Below are 22,357 nucleotides of genomic sequence, written 5' to 3'. Positions count from 1 at the left end.
AAATTTAAATATATATGGCACCCAATCCTCAATTTAAAGGCTATTTTTTAATCCTTTTTAAAATTTAAATTTATTTTCAATTTAAGTAACACACAAGCCAATCGTTTTGCATTCTTTCATGAGCAAATTTTATAAATGAATAATAATTTGCTTTTGATTTCATAATGAACAAAAATTAGCTTGCTAATTTTAAAGGTTGCAATTTCAATCACGAAGCAATAACTAAATATTAATGAACAAAATTTACTTTTAATTCCGCATCGATACTGAATCAATTTGTACTGAAGCAGTAGTAATCGAAGTATATTACTACCAATTAATTAGTAAAACTAATACCAATCAATTAGTTGCAAATCACTTATTTCAAAATTCTACACTTTATGTTTATAGTCAGAGTTAAATACTATTTGTTTATAAATTATCTCATTACGTTTTCTAAGTAAATTAAAAAGCTATACTAATCCCATGTTGTTCTGCGAATAGTTAATTCCCTCTCCATTAATGAAACACAACTGACTTCTAGTCAACAGATAATATATATTCTCTTAACACATTAATTAGAACTAATGAGAATGTTTCAAATTATTCACTTATTCATAATAAATTGAAATGGAATTGTTGAAAATCTAGATCTTTCCAACATGATTAATTAGTGAGGCTAGTTTTTGTGATTTAAAGAAAGACTACGTATGTTCTAAATGAATTAATCGGCAAAAATTTAGTTATTCTTTACCCTAAATATGGTACAGTATTTAGACGTTAATCATAACTAATGAGAATGTTTCGAGCTATTCATTATTCATGATAAATTGAAATAGAATTTGTTGAAAATCTAAATCTTTCCAATATGATTAGTGAGACTCGTTTTTGTGATTTAAAAAAAAGAAATAAAATACTACTTATGTTCTTAATGAATTAATTAATCGGCAAAAATTTAGTTATTTTTTATTCAAAATACATTTAAGTATTTGGAATGTTTTAATATAAACCAGAAATTTTAATAATTTTAAAGCCATAAATGTATTTTTCCTTAAAACTGTTACTGACCATAAAAACAATAAATTTATCATAAAAAATTAAAAGTATAATTAAATGAACTCCTGAATATATATATTTTAACCCCTTCTGATGTAGTGGAATTAAAAGATTCTTTTAGAAAATAGTTACACTGCTAGAAGTTTTCGGAGGAAATGGTTAAATAATAATTTAATTATTTAACCATATTCAAAGAAAACAGTCAAACAACCACAAATAAGATGATCTTGAAACTGCTAACTGTGAAAAAATCCGTTTATTAACTGCTTTTACTTTATACTGTTAAACAACCAGAATTTTATCCACTAACGAGACTCACCTAATGAAAACACATAGTTCCTTGCAGCTGGATACATACATCTGTCAATCTGACACCAACTGACATAAGGAGGGTTCGAGTCTCAACGTTGACCCCACAATATTTCCTCCCTTCCCTTCTACACATTTTCCAGTGTCCTTCATTCCCCAATTTGTGACCCTGTACTATTAGAATATGATACTCTCATTCACGCATAGATGGCAGCACCATAAGGCTTCTTACCACAAACAGTCTAAGTTACTAAGTTAAAAGTCTACTAAGAAGTCGTATTTCTAATCTCTTACAATAGGAAAAACAACCAAATAAACTATTTAACCGTAATATTAGAGAGGAAATTCTAACAGTGTGCTACAGCGTGGTACGTATTAAAAAACTGTCTTTAGGAATTAGAATAATATTTCAGTCAAAAAATTAGCTTAAGCACATAATTCATTGCTCGAGTGACAGTTAAAGTTCTGAAATTCATTAGCATTTAAAAATGATTTTCGAATTATAAATTAGACATTGTGTCTAAATAATACATGTTCGCCGATCCAGACTTATATTCTCGAAAAAATTTTAGCAATCTCAATTTTGAAGGAAATAGTGGAATATTTTGTCCACTGTTATTTGCCAGAAATATTGTTCTAAAAAGTTTTGATCCTTCTAATCTTCAACTTTAGGCGAGACCTCTTTTCGCCTTCACATACCAAGGATTGTAGGGTTCTTAAAAAATTACAAAGTGTTAATAAAAGTAAAAATGCATTTTAGTGAATTCGTATTCACCACCGAACTTAAGAATAACTTTCGAACTCAGAATAATTTTCGAACTTTAAGAACTTTCGAAATAAATATATATCTACAAAATCTGGTTTCGTTTGTGGTTTTCGTTTAGTTTTGTAATTACGATGAAAGTTAATAAAAAAAATCCTAAACTTTATTACGAAATTGAAATCACATTTCAAATTTTTTAAAGGACAGTACGAACTCTGCATACTCATTCAGATTTTTCAGACCTATAATATATCCGATAGAACATACACATTACCGGGTTCTATAGACTAAGAATTTGATTAATATCAGTGTGTTAGCTTTGGAGACTATTACAATACCACAACTGAAAATTAATGGAGAAATTGCGTAAGGTGCATACAGTGGTTCCATGAAGCATGCGCAAACTTTCCGAACAAAGATGTACAAACTTTCACAAAAATGTGGAGAGTTTTATTAAAGTAGAGGTTTTAAATCTAAACATCAGATTGATTATTAAATTCTTTACTTATTTTCCATTCTAATATTCAGTCTTTACAACTTATCATTTACTTAGTTAACAATGAAAAATCTACGATGAGTAAAATAACATTTTATGAATTGAATGGCCAACCTACCTCTACATTAGAAATAGCCACTTACATTTTTTAATAATTTTTTTTCAGATTTTGTTCACAATGCTGCATTATTTTTATGGAAAATGTTTAGTTTATATTATAATTTGAGATATGCCTAAACAGGTCTTATTTCTATTCTTAATACTTTCAGATTTGAAAAAAACCATGGCCATCTATCCTAGACTTATCCTAACAATTTTAGTTTGAATGCACCATTTAGTCAGAACGATTTAAGAATCATTTTAAAAGCAAAAATTTATTGAGCCACACAAATTACATTTACATTCCAGAAACGTCATTGAACCACACAAATTACATTTACATTGCTGAAACTTCATTGAACTCACACATTACATTTACATTGCTGAAACTTCATTGAACACGCACATTACATTTACATTGCTGAAAATTCATTGAACACACACATTACATTTACATTCCTGAAAATTTATTGAACACACACATTACATTAAAGAGAAGTTTTACCGCTTATTTTAAGTTAGAGCTGATAACACTAAAGCAGAGTAAATACATTGTTTCCATAAGAGCAATACGAACACAATTGTAACAAAAAATTTGAAAAAGTTTTAAAAAAATCTGAAAATAAAAGTTTATGCTCTTAATCTAAAAATCTATGAGGGAACCTAAGTAAGCGGATGCAAAATGTTAGATTGATGTGAATTAAAGATTTAGAACTAATATTAACCTCTTTTCTAATATTAACAATTTAGAAAAATAAATCAGAACTAATTTGGTAACAGGATTCCAGATATTTTTATCTGTTCTAAGATGCAGATAGATCAACTTTTATAGAGTTTAGAAATTTCTTTTAGTGTTATAAAGCCCAATTTTCAAAGCTATCATTTAACAATCTGACAAATAGAATGATTTATTATAACACGTCAAATAAAAATTATGTTACATAATATTGTGCACATATTTTACACTAATTAAATACACAGGCTCATAATACTGTTACTAACATTTTGTGCTACATATACATGCAGCTGAAATCTGAAGTTTAATACATTACTATAGTCAATACATACAGAATAAATTCTAATACAAATTAAATACAACACATTGGGTTATATTTTACAAGCAATTAAAACTGCAATATCTAGTAACTTTAATACACGGAGTTTTTAAACTAATCATTTAATACAAAAACAAACATTAGTACTTTATAGTCCGCTAAAAAAAAAATCTAAATTCTCAGCGCCTACTGCTTTGAATGATACCAGCTTTCATGTGGTGCTAGTTTTAGCTTCTAGATATTTAACTATTCATATTCCGGCCTATTATGCTTTTGAAATTTTAAATGCTTCAAGACTAATTTACTGTTAACTTATTAATACTTCTTCAGTCGGATGTAAACTGAATTTTAATTTCAAAACTTAAAGGGGGCTTGTCTTGTCGGTTAGTCGGGGTGCCTGAGGCCGAGATGGCCCTTTACCCCTTCATCATGAGATGAGGATCGATGAGGTGGAACACTGAGGTCAGGAGCGTAAAGCTAAAGATGAGGGGGGGAGTGGGGGAAATGGCTCATTGCCATGGTGAGGGAAAGCTGTGAGATGACTTGAAAACGAGTTGAGAGTAATCAACAAAAATGAAGTCCACTGTGCTTTGCTTGAAGAAAACGTTTTTAAGATTACTTACCTGGATTAGATAATTAGCATCTCCAGTCTCCGCTAGTAACTAAACTATTTTTAATTTCAAAAATTAAAGGAGGTGCAATTTAAATTAACTTATATTCAGTATTTATAAACTAGTTATTAAATTACTGATTTTTTTAAAAATTTTATTGTAGTATTAAGCTTACCATTATTTTTAGATTTTAAAGATTAGTTTTCTTCCTGAGTTTGAGTACTATTTTGAGTACTATTTTGAGTTAAAAATTTTAAGTGCTTTTTATATTTGTGGTTTTGAAACCTTCAATCTAATGCTTTTTATTTATCTATTTCCTTTTGCCTTAATGTGCTTTTTCCATGTTTTATTATTTCCTCAGTAGATTTTCGAAAAATGCATGTATATTAAGAAATAAATATTTGTACCGTATGTAACCCAATTTATGTAGTAATTCAAATAAAAACATAACGCAGAGCTTAAATATTAATTAAAAGCTTTGAAAACCCTGAAATTTAAACACTGCGATTAAAAAACAAGGTATTTAACTAATTTTACATTACTTCCAAAATCGCAACAAAGCTTAAAATTTACCATTTCTAAAGTGATTAGTTAAAAATCAGATTTCGTTTAGTGTAATATTATGTTACCATGTATAATCCAAAAAGATTTTTAAATTTTAAAAAGAGAGACCTATAAAGTACAGGTTTTCACAATTTTTAATTTACAACCCGACTGATTTATTCAGAATAGGAATTTGAAGGGGAAAAAAACGAAAGCAAAGGATTCAAATTAGTAATTTATGGATTTCGTACAAATTTTTCTGCGTAATATTCATGAAAGTGCGCTTTTAATCTTAAAATTTTCATTCGGTCTGAATTCCTACATCTAAAAATTTCGAACTGTTTCTTACAATTTTAATTACTAACTCATTTTTAGTTTTAAATGGTTAAATCTTTCCGATCGCAAACTCAATTCAAAAGTCTTATTATTTACGTTTAAAAAATTACTCTAAAAAATCAAAAAAACTTCAGAATATATAGCATACTTGAATTGCAGCATTTAATCGCAATCTAAATTTAGAAGTGAAAACCATTGTGTTAACTAGATACACAAGGAAATATCGAGCCGCATGTAAATTCGCCATTTAACATTATCGAGGCACCAAGTAGTCTTATAGTAGACATGAGAAACCAAGGCTAGACTAAAATTTCGTAATCATTTTTGCAACTACTGATCAAGTACTATTAATTATAGGTTCTCTAACATGAAATGTGGTAGATTACTTCGACACAATAAAGCCTAGAATGCCTCACAAAGAGCTTATGCAATCAGCTTTACGCGCTAAGGTTTTTCAAAAACTACAGAGCATGAAACTACGATCTACTTTGTCGCAGTCGAAATCTTCAGTATCAAGGCCTTATAGACCTTTAAAATTTTGATTAATAAAACTTGATGCAATATATAACGCGAATAGGGTGGAGCCTCTTAACTTTCGTTTTTACCGTTTGCCTTATAAGCAAGGAGATCTCCGAAGCATGGAAAAGGGTTCAATCGGTTCTATTACGTAACAAGATTTGCGTATTATGAGGAAGAAAATCTTGTCCAATACTTCAGAACGGATTTCTATTTATATTCAGAGCAAATGACATTTTATATCGTTTATATTTTTGAGGAAAATACTCAAGTTTTTACTTTAAATTGTTAACTGACTGAGTTTTAATTAACTTTGGTACGTCACAAAATAAAATTTTGCCTACTTCTCCATTTCGCGCAAACAGTTCGTAGCTAGGTAGAGTTGGAACTCCGAGATTTCTGGTCACGAATCTACAACCTAAGTCGCAGTTCAGGTCCTACTCTAAGCCATCCCAGCCCTCACTAGTCTACGAACAGTATAACAAAAAGTTCCGAGATGACCGAACGAGTGTGAAGCTCGAAGAGGGAGCAGAACGGCCGTCTACCACTACCAATTCGAACCTCACATTCGATTCAGCCACTTCGGAATTTTTCGTTCAAGCTTGTAAATTTAGCTTGTAGAGCAAGGATTCATATTTAGCCAAAACAATGAATTTGTCCACGTGGTTTTCTGGGAATTTAAGCCTAAGAAGAAACTTTTCCTTATAGTACATTAGTAGCTATACCCGAAAAACTAATGTACAATGCGTTCTCAACCAAACTTCGGACAAAATATCGCAAATTGTAAATCAGACCATTTTAGCTTTATCACAATAGGTCCATGTTCCAATGTCCGTGTTGACAGTTAGTTCCGAATGCTGTTACAATATAAAGTTAACATCGTAAGTCAAATACCACTTGTAGATGGGTCATTGAGTCTCACTGACGCACAACGCGCGAGGCATCGTAACTGTTTTGATTTGATGTTTCAGTTTCATAAGTAAGGCTATCTCTGAAGCAAGGAAAGAGAGTCAACCGATTCTAATACGTAACTAGTTTTGCTTTGTGTATTTATGATGAAGGGAAAACCTCTGCATACTTTCTGAACCGGATTTTTTAGAGCAAAGAAGTTCCTTTTATGCGGAAAGAAGTTTTGGCTTTAAGCTCTATTAACAGTTAATTCAGCTACATTACAAAATGAAAATTTGACTAGTTATCCATCACAAGGCTGACTGATGCATTATTTCGAAAAAAACTAAAATCATTCCCAGATTAAGCCTTGTATTAGTTTTAACCCAACTTTGAGAACAAGGTTACAAAGTATTAAAAATAATTCAACCAATTGAGCTCTTTTCTTCAGATTTATGCAAACTTTTAGCGCAAGAGCCCTGTTTTGGTCTTACCGCGCCTAAAAGCAAGTTAAAAATAAAATTCTTTTAGAATTATGTCTAATAATAGATTAAATGTGCAAACACTTAGTTTCTTAAAATAATTTTCAGTGCTGATAAGCGTTTAATTTCACTTTTGAACAAGTATTTATGTTTATCAATCACGAAATAAATACTTTTTTTTCAATATTGTGCTAAAAAACTGATTTGTTAGACTAGATCGATTAAAATAAACTCAGTCAAACAAACAGTAAATATTTACTTCAATGAAATTATCTTGAAATTTTAACATTTACACTTCTTTGATATTCAAACAGAAGAAATTAATATTCATAATCTTATATTACTTCACAAAACTTATGCAGGGTAGCCTAGTTTAAACAGAGCTTTTAAAACTCCAAGCTTGGTTTGAAAATATATTCATTTTTATACAATTTTTGTTTTATTATAACCGAATACAAAGATTAAGTTCCCTTTACAAATTCGAGTTTAATTACTAATTGGGAATATGTTAATTTAAATAAACATCAAAGTGCAATATTTAAACACTTGCGAAGAATATGGTTTAAACATGTTTCTACGCAAAGTAAACTGGAGTAAATTTAAGGTTAAGTCTTAATATTTAAAATAAAACAGATTAGAAACTAACGGAAGATGGAAGGAAAGTATATATTTTTAAACCTTTAAATACAAATATTTTATGTATTTTATTATAATTTTTTTTACCTTTAAATACAAATTTACAGCTATCGCGAACTACTAAAATAACAAATTGAATGTTTATTCGCAGGTTAAGTGTAATTTGGAAAAACTAAGCATATTCAAAATGATTATTAATACATTTTATCATGTTCGCATATTTATGGAACAAAAATTAATATTTTCGTTCTTTATTCACAGTATTACTCGATTAAAAGAAATTTCTATGAAGTATTTTTTAAAAGTACGATAATTTTAATTTCGAATAATATTTAAATTTGTTTTAAATAAAGGCTCTATTAAAGGGACTGATTTTTAATATTGTTTTTCTAACCCTTTTTTTATGCAATACAAGACTTAAATTTCGGAATAAAAATTTAAAACATTCCAAGAGAATTGGCGATCGAAACACTACAGGTGGCGAAGAGCAGAAAAGCAGAGCTACTTATGGCAACACGTCGCATGCTTTCACCATAAGCGTGTGGCGAGTCATAGAAGGAGGAAGTACGTTAGTTTCAGTACGTTAGTTCTGTCTGATTTTCATACAGATTAAAGCATTTTAAGTAGGGAAACTATATGGAACTGAAAACTACATTAAACATAGTTCTAAAAGAAGGCATCATGGAAATAAAAAATATTTGTATTAATTAAAAACGAAAAATATTAAAGGGAAAATATGGTAGTACAGTCCTATATAACTGAAAAGCGGTGGAGAGGGAAGGAGAAAGGCATGGAATCAGTCTCCTCCCCAGATGGCGTATTAGAGCGTTGCAATCGCCCATTACAACAAAGACTGCTTACGTTTGTGTTAAAGTTTTACGAAAAAGGTTTAATGTTCAATTAAGAAATTTATTGTCAATTTATAAAGACTGACTGGCGAAAGAGATTAATGACGGATATTATAGGCTTGAAATATAACTTAGTGGTGTAAGTTCATAATTTTAAGTACTTTAGTCCCGCAAAAATCGCACTGAATCCAAATAATGTGATTAGACTATCATTACTTAAATGCAAAGAACAAACTTAAAAATGTCAAAAACTAAAAACTGGCAATTTTTGCACTACATACATCCCAAAATAACCATGAATGAATATTAAATTCAATTGTTTAATCAAACTTGAAATTAGTTAAATTCGGTTTGTTTAGTTTTTCTGAACTATGAAAAAATTCTTAAATGCCACTGTTTAAAGTCTTCAGCTTCACGTTAGAGTTTGGAGTGGGGAAACAATTTAAATAGCTAATTTAGAATTTTTTTAAATTTTAGTTTCAGTTAAAGTAAAAAAAAATTCCATTTTTCATTCACTGGCGTTGCTGAAAATTAAGCATATGAGTAAGAGAGACTGAAGGATTGGAAAATTCTTGGAATTCTCTATATAAAAATCGTATCCATGCCGGTAGAATAAAACTGAACGACTAAAAATAGTGCACGCTTACGATGATCAAATTTACAAGTCTATGAAAATTAAGTTTTTTCATGTAATTGCTAGATTGTTAACTTGCTGAAAAAGCAAAGAAAACAGATTTCTTTAAAATTTAGAACCAAATTCCCACATGTTTTTAACATTTAATGAATATTTAACTTTAACGGTAAAATGGAACATTCAGAACTAAGAATCTGTTGCCGTGAATTGTTCTAAATATTTAATACCTTTATGATAATCTGTTTAAAGTATAGGTTTGTCACAAGTTCTCAAAGAATACAAAGGCTTATTTAAATAAAGTGGTATACATTTTTGGATTAATTAAGTCTTATCACTATTGGTGAGGGTTGTTTATTAAACTATTTTCATTAGGGATTTTTAAAGTGGTAGCAAAGTATACGTTAACGTTTTTATATTTGTTCAAAAAGCCTGATAGACCATCACTACAAAGTTTAAATAAAAGTTAAAGTTTGTGTGTAAAGTTTGTGTGTAAATAATTTATAATAGTTATATCGTCACTGCAAAGAATCTTAACCAGCAAGTAAAAAACTGCATCTATGCCAATGTCATTCTGTTCTATTATATTTTACCTACTCCGCGCAATTTAAAATACTTGTTTCCTACTGAAGTTTAGTTATAGTTAGGATATTAGGTATGTAATAAGGTTAGTTCTGGATTAGTAATTAATAGCCATTAAACCATAGTAATAGTAATAAATAGCCTGGAGCGAAATTCCTGAATCATGAGGTGAATTGGTCGCAATTAAAATAAAAAAGTTAAGTAGTTTTACACGACTACAAAGCGTGATCGTGTACTACAATTGTTATTTTATACTATTTTTAGACAATAATTCAACCAAAATAAAAAATTTCGTTTATTCAGCAAAAAGTGATAAGTTAAATTTTGCTTGTACAAAAATCTAACAATCAACTAAGAGTATGAAGTGTAATGATTTTTTGGAGGAGATAATTTACTTTCACAAAAGTACTTTAGCAAAACTCAGAAAACTAGCCAGATTGCAGGAATGTCGCTACAGTAACTATGTACTTCAATAGGAAACAAAACATTTTAAACTGTTGAAAAAGTTCTCGAACTGTGTGACGAACTTCAATAAACTCAATGTCATGTGACCAAAACTAAAAACATTCTGTTAATTTTAATCAGTGAATTATCTCAGTTATTGTTTAAATTATTTACGGACTTAATATATTTTATGGAAAGGAAACTTGCATGTTTATTTTGCTTCAATTTTGATTGTATTGCTTAAGTAAATTTTATACGAATTTAGTTCTATTTTCATGTTTTTTGTGAACCCGATGCTTGTTTCTATAACCATTTTGCATTAATTTTGGCATTTGCGTTACAATGCAGATATAACTTTTAGCCAATCACAATAGGTATTAAGAATGTTTGAACATCCGTTGCTGTTCCAGTTGATGATAAAGAATTCCGGTACTAAAAATGTTAAAAACAAACTAGGATTTTAGTTCAAAATTCAAGCGAAATCTAACCTTTTTATGGTTTTGTTTCCAAGATTACGAATTATAAAAGGCTCCAACTTAAATCCTCTAAACTTGAAGTTTGACGTGAATCTTGAAGTTTGACGTGAGTATTATCAAATTCCGCATATTTGAAATCTATTTTTATCCTATTAGATGATTTTAGCAACATTGCACAAAAATTTTTCCATAGCTTTATTCTGTCTCTTACTCATATTTGAAATAATCGAGCATGTTGCTGAAGTGACTAAGTAGAATTAATTTTCAATAAGTAACAATAGTTTTACAATATTTCCAGTTCTTAAGGGGAATTCAAGTCTAGAAAAGTAAAAAATATTGCATGTTTCAATGTTTCATACTACAGCCAATCGCAACTCTCGAATACGCCATCTGGGGAGAAGACCAGTTCCATGCCTTTGGCCTTCCCGGTTCTCAACGTTTCAGTTATATAGGAATGTACTATGACATTTTTTCTTTAATATTTTTCGTATTGGATTGTTAAAAATACTTAAGATTTCAGTGAGGCTTTCTTTTAGAAGTATGTTTAATGTAGTTTTCAGTTCCATAACTTAAGATTTTAATCTATTTGAAAATAAAGACAGAAACCAACGTACATCCTTCTTCTATGACTATCCACACGCTAATGGTGAAGGCATGCGACGTGCTGCCATAAGTAGCTCTACTCTTCTGTTCTTTGCCACCTGTAGTGTTTCGATCTCCAATTCTCTTGGAAGATTTTAAATTTTTATTCCACAATTTGAGTCTTGTATTGCATAAAAATAGGGTTAGAAAAACAATACTAAAAATCAGTATTTTTAATATAACCTTTATTTAAAACAAAAGGCTAAATATTATTCGAAATTAAAATTATCTTGACTTTAAAAAATACTTCTGCCATAGACTAAGTGTTGCCATAGGTTGAGAGTTCTGCTCTACGCCACTTGTAACCCATTTCGATTGCCCATCAAGTATATGAAGGTGAAGCAGTTTTGAACCAAAACTATTTCATTTAGTTGGAAAACTATCTGACTAGTCGTTTAGAGTCCTGGAGGGCCGTAACTACGCAGCGGCAGTCGGAGCACAGTCCCGGGGCCCCGATAGTCAAGAGGCCTCATGAAGGAGCCATGCCAAATTTTTGAAACTTAAGTTGCTTTTTTGCATATATAGGAAAGAAATTTTGGGAAGATACAATTGCTGAAAATCTTTTTGTAATATGCAATCTATTTTAACATAAAGGGAAGCGTGAAAAACGGTTAAAAGACTTTTTCCGAAAATTATTTTCCTTTCTCAAAAGAACAAACACGGTTCGCAGAGAAAGGGAAAGGCCACAACTGCATGTAGTAGATTGTTTACACTTTGTTTATTGTTAATTCTGTTCTTTGTTAATTCTGTTTCACTTAGTTGTTTCCACTACTATCTGGTGTCAGACCCAGTGGCGTGCCAACCGGGAGGGGGCAGAGGGTCCCTCTAAAATTTAAAAGATGGGTCTAACAATGTTTTACGCCCCTTCTGAAATTTAGTCACTCAAAGATAAGGTCAAGTAAATTCGATAATTTAAGATTTTTTTTCTTCCAATTTTGAGGCTATTTTTCAGATAGGAAACTTTATTCTCCTCTAAAAGTTAAGTGGCGGAAGGCAGAATAATGTACTTTGCCCCTTCTGAGATTTAGTCATTCGCCAAGACAAAGTCAAGTAAAATTGACAATTTTAGAGAAAAAAACTATTCTTTCACAACTTTGAAGCTATATACCAAGAGGGAAATTTTATTTCGTTGTGAAATTAAACTAAATGGGCTAATAATGAGCTTCACATTTGGAAAAGCAAAGTAGAAAAAAATATTTCCAATTTTCACTATATTTTCCGGGTAGAGAGCTTTATTTTCTTCCTAAATAGTAATGATGGGACGAACAAAGTGTTTCGCCCCTACTGAAATTTTGACATGTGCGAAAATAAAGTAAAGAAAAATTGATAATTAAAAAACTCATCTTTGAATCTATTTTCCAAACAGAATACTTTGTTTTCCTCCGAAATAAAAGTGAGGGGGCGAAAAATATGTTTCGAATCTTCTGAAATGAAGACATTAACAGAATAAAATAAAGTTGAAAATTTTAGAAAAAAAAGCTTGTTTTAAAACTTTGACGCTATTTTCCAAATAGAAAACGCAATTTTTTCTTAAAGTGAGGGGATGAAGGATATACTTCACCCCTTATGAAATTCAGACATTCTATTAATATTTAACTCTTATTTTCAATTAATACAAATTAATTTACATTTTAATAAATTTAGATTCAAAATAATATTTGACTCTTATTTTCAACTTTAAAGCTATTTTCCAAATAGAAAACTTTATTTTCCTCTGAAATTTAATTGAGAGGAAGAATGTGCTCCCCCCCCCCTTCTAAGACTGACATTCACTACAATAAAGTAAAATAGAATTGGTAATTTCAGAAAAAGAAATTACTTTTTTTTTCAATTTAGTAGCTATTTTACAAATTGAAATGGAAAACTTTTCCCCAGGAGAAAAATACTTCTGTTTTGTTTCAATTTTTATCTACGTATGACAATTTTTTACTTATTAAAACAAATTAAAACTAAAGTGCGAAAGAAGAGCACAGCATTAAAAAGCGAAGAGCACAGCATAAAAATAAAACAAGTGCTTAGAAAACTAACAGATTAATATTTAAATTTTAATTAATTTCGATTCAAAATATTTGACTCTTATTTGCTATTTTCCAAATAGAAAACTATTTTCCTCTGAAATTTAATTGAGAGAGAGGATCTGCTAAGACTTTGACATTCGCTACAATAAAGTAAAATAGTATTGGTAATTTCAGAAGAAAAAAAAATTTCCTCAATTTAGTAGATATTTTCCAAATTGAAATGGAAAACTCCCCCACCCCCAAGAGAAAAATACTTCTGTTTTGTTTCAATTTTTGCTACATATGACAACTTTTGATTATTAAAAAAATTGAAACTAAAATAAGAGAACAGAAGAGCACAGCATATAAAATAAAGCAAGTGTTTAGAAAACCAAAAAGATTGCCACCCTTACCCTACCCTGGAAAGAGTAATAAAATGCACCTTCGTACCACCCACAGAGATGACCCACAACTATCTCACTCCCCAAAAATAAGCAATCTCATTTTACACTATGAGAAAATGTCCCTTCTCTTCTTTAAATTGCCTTAATCATTTTTAGGACCCTGGGCTCTTTTGCACTATAATAACAGAATCTATATGTCCGATAAGATTTCCAAATAAGCTAGATGTTCTAGGAAAACAGATGTAAGCTTTTAGGGGATCCAAGGGGATGACTCTTGTTGACATTTTGGTCATTTTGTCAAGAGAATATTTAAGACAAACTGTCTCATCACTGTCAAATTCTAGTTTTTGGCTCATTTAAATTAATTTTTAATTCAGATATAAATTCTCTGCTAACTTTTATTTTGTTCAATTTTAGAAATTAAAATTTAACTTTAATTGAGACTAATTAAAATTATTTTCAACTGTTTTTTTTAACATAAATCTTGATATCAATAATTCTCAATCTTAATAAAATTTTCTTGGACAACAGGAAAACCAAAAGTAAATTTATTTCTAAGGAGGTACGCAAATGTTTGCATTAACTCATTTAAACATTTAAAATTGTGTATTTATGTACTATTCGAGTTGTTTTATATGAATGGTCACAAAATGTTTTTTTATGCTCGTATATCAAAATTTCCTTTATATAGCACTTTAGTTCATGACTTTACTGTTTGTCGTGTGCATGGATTTTGTTCTTATATTTTTTAAATTATTAAGACCTCTAAATTTTCAAAATTGGAACTTTGATTGCTGAAAATTTGATTTTTATGCTTTTTAACAACTTTGTTTTCATTCAAAAATGAAATGAAACTTTAATTTTATAAAAAAAATCAGAATTTAATTAAACGCATTCAATTTAATAAAAAGCTATAAACATTGTTTCGTTGAGATTTGAAAATATGTCATCATTCGCACTATTTTAGTTTAAATCTCTGTTTTTCAGTCTATAAAGTAATATGAAAAATATTTTATTTCGTTGTTTCGATAATTCTTTCGACTTTTACGAGAAATTTTCGTATATAGATTCCTTAAGGTCAGCATTCTTTAATTTATTGAAATAATTTCATGTCCTTTACTTTCATTGACAAAAAAAATGCTACAAATTACTGTTTTATACACTTAAGAAAAGAAACTGGTAATTAAAAAAGCAGGGAAATAACACGGAGTATTTGATTTAGTAATTAATCTTTTAAATTTACTATTTTATTATTATCTTATAAGATAACGATAATATGTAGAGCAGAGCTGAAACACTAATTCTATTACACATTTATTCTCTTTTATTGGAAGTAAACCAGATAAAATATCATTTATATACCAACAATAATTTATGTAAACAAAGGTAATTCTTATTCAGATTCAAAAAAATTAACCTCAGCTTATACTTTAAACACTTAAAATAACGAACAAATATTTTCAATACGAAGTTTTTATTGAAACATTCCATAAAATTTTATTATCAGTAATAAAAACTGCTTTATTTAGAAAATAGAACAAAATATTTTTAAGAAGGGGACAATTTGCTTCCATAACATTTGGAGAGGGGGGTAGAATTGAGAGCAATTTATTTAGTTTTTTTTTAGTCAAAATCATATAGGATAATCAAAATAATTATTTGTGCTAATTAACTTTGAGAACTCATTTTGTATACTATTTTTTCTTGGAGGAAAAAATAGTATACAAAAATAGTATTCTTTTTGATGGAGGAAAAGAATTTATCCGACCATCAGAATTATAAATTATCATTTCTTCAAAATGTGAACATTTCTCTTAATCAATTAGGTTTTTTACATGGCTATTTTCAGATTTAAAAACAAATAAATTAACCGGAACAAGATTAGAAACACATTTCCCTTAAGATTTCTTTAATTTTATTTAACTTTCCCACTTTTTCTACAGTTTTGAGATTTTATTTTCAAACCTTATAACCAATGACAAAGATTAACTGAAATATTTTTTCAAAGTCAGAAATCGCAGAAAAATATTTCAGCTCAGAAATCAGTAGCAATTAAAATTCATTGTCATGACAAACCATTAAAAAGAATTTCTTTTATTTTTAGTTAGCAAAAAGCTTAGTTTTTTAAATATTCCAAAATGAAAAAGTCTTACTCTTTGTCATAATTTTGTCATATGATTACATGGCGTACTAAATTGCTTTAAAAAATATTTTTATTTATATAATTCTTTTTGATTGATTATAATCGAATGAAAAGATTCAATTCACTTTACAATTTTGAGCTTAATAACTAATTGGCAATATGTTAATTTAAATAAACAATAATGTGCACTTTTTAAATGTTTAAGAATTTGCTTTCAGAGCGTTTCTACGCAAAGTGCATTTAAGATTGAGTACATTTAACATTAAGTCTCACTATTTCTTAACGTTTAAAATTAAACAGATTCGAAACTAACAGAGCATTGAAATAAAGTATATATTTTTAAGCTATTTTTACCTTTATTAAATTTAAATTTACTGCTATTTTAAATTCAAATTTACTGCTGTTACCAACTACTAAAATAACGGATTAAATATTCATTGCCAGGTTAAGTGGAATTTTGAAAAACTAAGAACACTCAAAATATTGAGTAATACATTTTATTATGTTCGCATATTTATGGAACAAAAATGAATATTTTAATTCTTTATTCGTAGTATTTTTCAATTAAAAGGGATTTCTATGAATTGAATATAGGATTTAATGGCACAAAGTCCAAAGAAGGACATGCTGTGCTAAACAATATAATAGATCAAAACTAAAATGCATGTTGCACTTTGTCATGAAATACAGTTTGATCAAATGGTATAAAGTGAATAAAATCGGATAAAATGTATGGACAGAATATATAATAAACGAATTACGTAAAATAGTAAAATATTTAGGGAAGTGAATAAAATTGTGAAGGCGTTAAAACTAATATGCAGTTAAAATACCGATGTCACGTAAAAACGCAAAAATATTAGGATGATGAATGTCATCCAACAAATCCTACATGCATAAAATGGAACTCCCAAAAAAGGTAAAACGTTGTGGAAACGTTTGAGAACGAAAAACATGGACAAATTATAATAATGTGATGAATAGTTGGAAGATGACACGTATTGCAATAAGGGCAGTAAATAAAGATGTGTTAACCGGGTGTGACCAATTCTCAGTCGAGTGGGGGATTTCTATGAAGTACTTTTTAAAAGTAAAGTTAATTTTAATTAGAAAAAATATTTAACCTTTTGTTTTATATANCAGTTCTAAAAATGTTAAAAACAAGCTGGGATTTTAGTTCAAAATTCAAGCGAAATCTAACCTTTTTATGGTTTTGTTTCCAAGATTACGAATTATAAAAAGACTCCAACTTAAATCTTCCAAACTTGAAGTTTGACGTGAATCTGAAGTATTATCAAATTCCGCATATTTGAAATCTATTTTAATCCTATTAGATGATTTTAGCAACATTGTACAAAAATTTTCCATAGCTTTATTCTGTCTCTTACTCATATTTGAAATAATCGAGTATGTTGCTGAAGGGACCAAGTAGAATTAATTTTCAATAAGTAACAAAATAGTTTTACAATATTTCCAGTTCTTAAGGGGAATTCTAGTCTGGAAAAGTAAAAAATATTGTATGTTTCAATGTTTCATACTACAGGCTATTGCAACTCTCGAATACGCCATCTGGGGAGAAGACCTGTTCCATGCCTTTGGCTCTTCCCGGTCCTCAACGTTTCAGTTACATAGGAATGTTCTACGATATTTTTCCTTTAATATTTTTCGTATTGAATTGTTAAAAATATTTAAGATTTCAATGGGGCTTTCTTTTAGAACCATGCTTAATGTAGTTTTCAGTTCCATATAGTTTCCTAACTTAAGGTTTTAATCTATTTGAAAATAAAGACAGAAACCAACGTACATCATTCTTCTATGACTATCCACACGCTAATGGTGAAAGCATGCGACGTGTTGCCATAAGTAGCTCTGCTCTTCTGCTCTTCGCCACCTGTAGTGTTTCGATCGTCACTTCTCTTGGATGGTTTTAAATTTTTATTTCCAAAATTTAAGGCTTGTATTGCATAAAAACAGGGCTAGAAAGACAATATTAAAAATCACTTTTTAATATAACCTTTATTTGAAACAAATGGTTAAATATTATTCGAAATTAAAATTATCTTTACTTTTAAAAAATACTTCTGCCATAGAATAAGTGTTTCCATAGGTTGAGAGTTCTGCTCTACGCCACTTGTAGCCCATTTCGATTGCCAATAAAGTATATGAAGGCGAAACCGTTTTGCCCCAAAACTATTTCATTTAGTTGGAAAACTATCTGACCAGCCGTTTAGAGTCCTGGAGGGCCGTAACTACTCAGCGGCAGTCGGGGCACAGCCCCGAGGCTCGATGATCAAGGGGCCTCATGAAGGGGCCATGCCAAATTTTTAAAAATTAAGTTGCTCTTTTGCATAGATAGGAAAGAAATTTTGGGAAGATACAATTGCTGAAAATCTTTTAATTGCATATCTATTTTAACATAAAGGTAAGCTTAAAACCAGTTAAAAGACTTTTTCCGAGAATTATTTTCCTTTCTCAAAAGAACAAACTCGGTTCGCAGAGAAGGGGAAAGGCCACAACTGCATGTAGTTAACACTTTGTGTTTATCGTACTTGTGTTTCACTTAGTTGTTTCCACAACTAACTATTGTCAGACCCAGTGGCATGCCAACCGTAAAGGGGCAGAGGGTCCCTCTAAAATTTAAGTGATTGGGCAAACAATGTTTTACGCCCCTTCTGAAATTTAGTCACTCAAAGATAAGGTCAAGTAAATTCGATAATTTAAAAGATTTTTTTTTTCAATTTTGAGACTATTTTTCAGATAGGAAACTTGATACTCCTCTAAAAGATAAGTGGGGAAGGGCAGAATAATGTACTTTGCCCCTTCTGAGATTTAGTCATTCGCCAAGACAAAGTCGAGTAAAATTGACAATTTTAGAGAAAAGAACCATTCTTTCACAACTTTGAGGCTGTATACCAAGAGGGAAATTTTATTTCTTTTTGAAATTAAACTAAATGGGCTAATAATGAGTAAAAACAAAGTAGAAAAAACATTTTTAATCTTCACTATATTTTCCGGGTAGAGAACTTTATTTTCTTCCTAAATAGTAATGATGGGACGAACAAAGTGTTTCGCCCCTACTGAAATTTTGACATGCGCAAAAATAAAGTAAAGAAAAATTGATAATTAAAAAACTCATCTTTGAATCTATTTTCCAAATAGAAAACGCAATTTTTCTTAAAGTGAGGGGGTGAAGAATATACTTCACCCCTTCTGAAATTCAGACATTCGATTAATATTTAACTCTTATTTTCAATAAATACAGATTAATATTTAAATTTTAATTAATTTCGATTCAAAATATTTGACTCTTATTTGCTATTATCCAAATAGAAAACTATTCTATTCTGAAATTTAATTGAGAGAGAGGATGTGCTAAGACTGACATTCGCTACAATAAAGTAAAATAGTATTGGTAATTTCAGAAAAATATTATCTTTCTTCAATTTAGTAGTTATTTTCCAAACTGAAATGGAAAACTCCCCCCCCAAGAGAAATATACTTCTGTTTTGTTTCAATTTTTGCTACATATGACAACTTTTGATATATTAAAAATAGAAAAAAAAACAGTATTTTTAAGAAGGGGACAATTTGTTTCCATATCATTTGGAGAGGGAGTAGAATTGAGAACAATTTATGTAGTTTTTTTTTAATCAAAATCATATAGGATAATCAAAGTAATTATTTGTGCTAATTAACTTTGAGAACTCTTTTTGTGTATTATTTTTCTCAGTTGAAGGCATGCATTTGATGGAGGAAGAGAATTTATCCAACCATCAGAATTATAAATTATTATTTCTTCAAAATGAGCATTTCTGTTAATGAATTAAATAACTTTTTAAGTTTTTTAGATGGCCATTCCTATTTAAAAACAGATAAATTAACCGGATCAAGATGAGAAACTCATTTCCTTTAAGATTTCTTTAATTTTATTTAACTTTCCCACTTTTTCTGCAGTTTTGAGATTTATATATTTTCAAACCTTATTATAACCAATGGTAAAGATATTAATTGAATTTTTTTTTCAAAGTCATTGCACTTTCAGCTCAGAAATCCGTAGCAATTAAAATTCATTGTCATGACAAACCATTAAAAAGAATTTTTTTTTAATTAGCAAAAAAGCAGACTATCATTTTCAGTTTTGGAATATTAAAAAAACTATCTCTTTGCCATAATTTTGTCATATGATTACATGGTGTACTAAATTGCTTCAAAAAATATTTTTATTTATATAATTCTTTTTGATTGATTATAATCGAATGAAAAGATTAAATTCACTTTACAATTTTAAGCTTAATAACTAGTTGGCAATATGTTAATTTGAATAAACATTAATGTGCAATTTTTAAATGCTTAAGAATTTGCTTTCAGAGCGTTTCTACGTAAAGTACATTTAAGATTAAGTCTCAGTATTTCTTATTGTTTAAAATGAAACAGATTCGAAACCAACAGAACATTGAAATAAAGCATATATTTTTAAGCGATTTTTACCTTTATTCAATTCAAATTTACTGCTATTACCAACTACTAAAATAACAGATTAAATATTTATTGCCAGGTTAAGTGGAATTTTGAAGAACTGAGAACAAAATCTTGAGTAATACATTTTATTATGTTCGCATATTTATGGAACAAAAATTAATATTTTAATTCTTTATATTTCTATGAATTGAATATAGGATTTAATGGCACAAAGTTCAAAGAAGGACATGCTGCGCCAAACAATATGATAATAGATCAAAACTAAAATGCATGTTGCACTTTAATGGTCATGAAACCAAATTTGATCAAATGGTATTAAGTGAATAAAATCGGATAAAATGTATGGACAGAATATATAATAAACGAATTACGTAAAATAGTAAAATATTTAGGGAAGTGAATAAAATTGTGAAGGCGTTAAAACTAATATGCAGTTAAAATACCGATGTCACGTAAAAACGCAAAAATATTAGGATGATGAATGTCATCCAACAAATCCTACATGCATAAAATGGAACTCCCAAAAAAGGTAAAACGTTGTGGAAACGTTTGAGAACGAAAAACATGGACAAATTATAATAATGTGATGAATAGTTGGAAGATGACACGTATTGCAATAAGGGCAGTAAATAAAGATGTGTTAACCGGGTGTGACCAATTCTCAGTCGAGTGGGGGATTTCTATGAAGTACTTTTTAAAAGTAAAGTTAATTTTAATTAGAAAAAATATTTAACCTTTTGTTTTATATAAAGGTTATATTAGAAGACCTGGTTTTTTATAAAAGTATTGTTTTTCCAACCCTGTTTTCATGTAACAAAACTTTTAAATTTTGGAATAAAAATTTAAAACCTTCCAATAGATGTGATAATAGTCTGAGAAAGATTGAATGTTCAATTAAGAAATTTATTGTAAATTTTTAAAGATCAACTACCGAAAGAGATTGATCACGGATACTGTAGGTTTGAAATATAACTTAGTGGTGTAAATGCATAATTTTAAGTACTTTTGTCCCGTAAAAATCCCATTGAAGCAATTTGATAATACAATTATTACTTGAATGCAAAGAACTTAAAAATTTCAAAAGCTAAAAACTGGCAATTTTGGCAGTGCTTATATCCCAAAATAACCATGAGTGAATATTAAAATCTATTGTTTAAGCAAGCTTGAAATTAGTTAAATTTGCTTTTATCTTTTTGAACTATGAAAAAATCTTAAATGCCGCTGTTTTATGTTTTCAGCTTCACGTTAGATTATTTTGGTCAGCGGAAACAATGTCAATAACTCATTTCGAATTTTTACTTTAGTTTCAGTCAAAGTAAAACAAAAATTCACTAGAATATTCTTTATTCACTAGCGTTGCTGAAAATTAATCCTATAAGTAAGAGGCTAAAGGATTGGAAAACCTTTCGTATTCTTTAAATCGTATCCATGTCGGTAGAATAAAACTGGGCAAATAAAATATTCTACGCTTACGGTGATCACATTTACCAAGTCTGAAAATTAAGTTTTTTCATGCAATGGCTAGATAGTTAATTTGCTGGAGAGAAAAAAAATCAAAAAAAATTTGTTTTCTTTAAAATTTAGAAAATTCAAATCCCCACTTGCTTTTAACATCTAATGAACTTGAACGGTATAATGGAACATTCAGAACTAAAAATTTGTTGTCGTGAATTGTTCTAAATATTTAATACCTTTCTACTAATCTGTTTAAAGTATAGGTTTGTCAGAAATTTTCAAATACAAAAGCTTATTCAAATAAAGTGTTATGCATTTTTGGATTAATTAAGTCTTATCACTATTGCTGAGAGTTTCTTATCAAACTATTTTCATTGGAGATTTTTAAAGAATTAAGTATACGTTAACGTTTTATATTTATTCAAAAATCCTGATTGAACATCACTACAAAATTTAAATAAAAGTTAAACTTTGCATAGTTAAAATA

General features: G+C 29.1%; 1 long non-coding RNA gene across 1 annotated transcript in view; it reads right to left on the bottom strand.

Moving 5' to 3' along the window:
* Window positions 1-2,957: 2,957 nt before the first annotated feature.
* Window positions 2,958-22,357, bottom strand: part of LOC107453511 (uncharacterized) — a 29,946-nt gene continuing 10,546 nt past the window's right edge. Inside the window, exon 2 of the long non-coding RNA XR_006225597.2 lies at window positions 2,958-3,593. This is a non-coding gene — a long non-coding RNA (uncharacterized lncRNA). The remainder of the gene's footprint in view (window positions 3,594-22,357) is intronic.

The sequence above is a fragment of the Parasteatoda tepidariorum genome, chromosome X2 (genome assembly GCF_043381705.1).
Source record: "Parasteatoda tepidariorum isolate YZ-2023 chromosome X2, CAS_Ptep_4.0, whole genome shotgun sequence".
NCBI lineage: Eukaryota > Metazoa > Arthropoda > Arachnida > Araneae > Theridiidae > Parasteatoda > Parasteatoda tepidariorum.
This window is presented reverse-complemented; position numbering and strand designations above follow the sequence as displayed.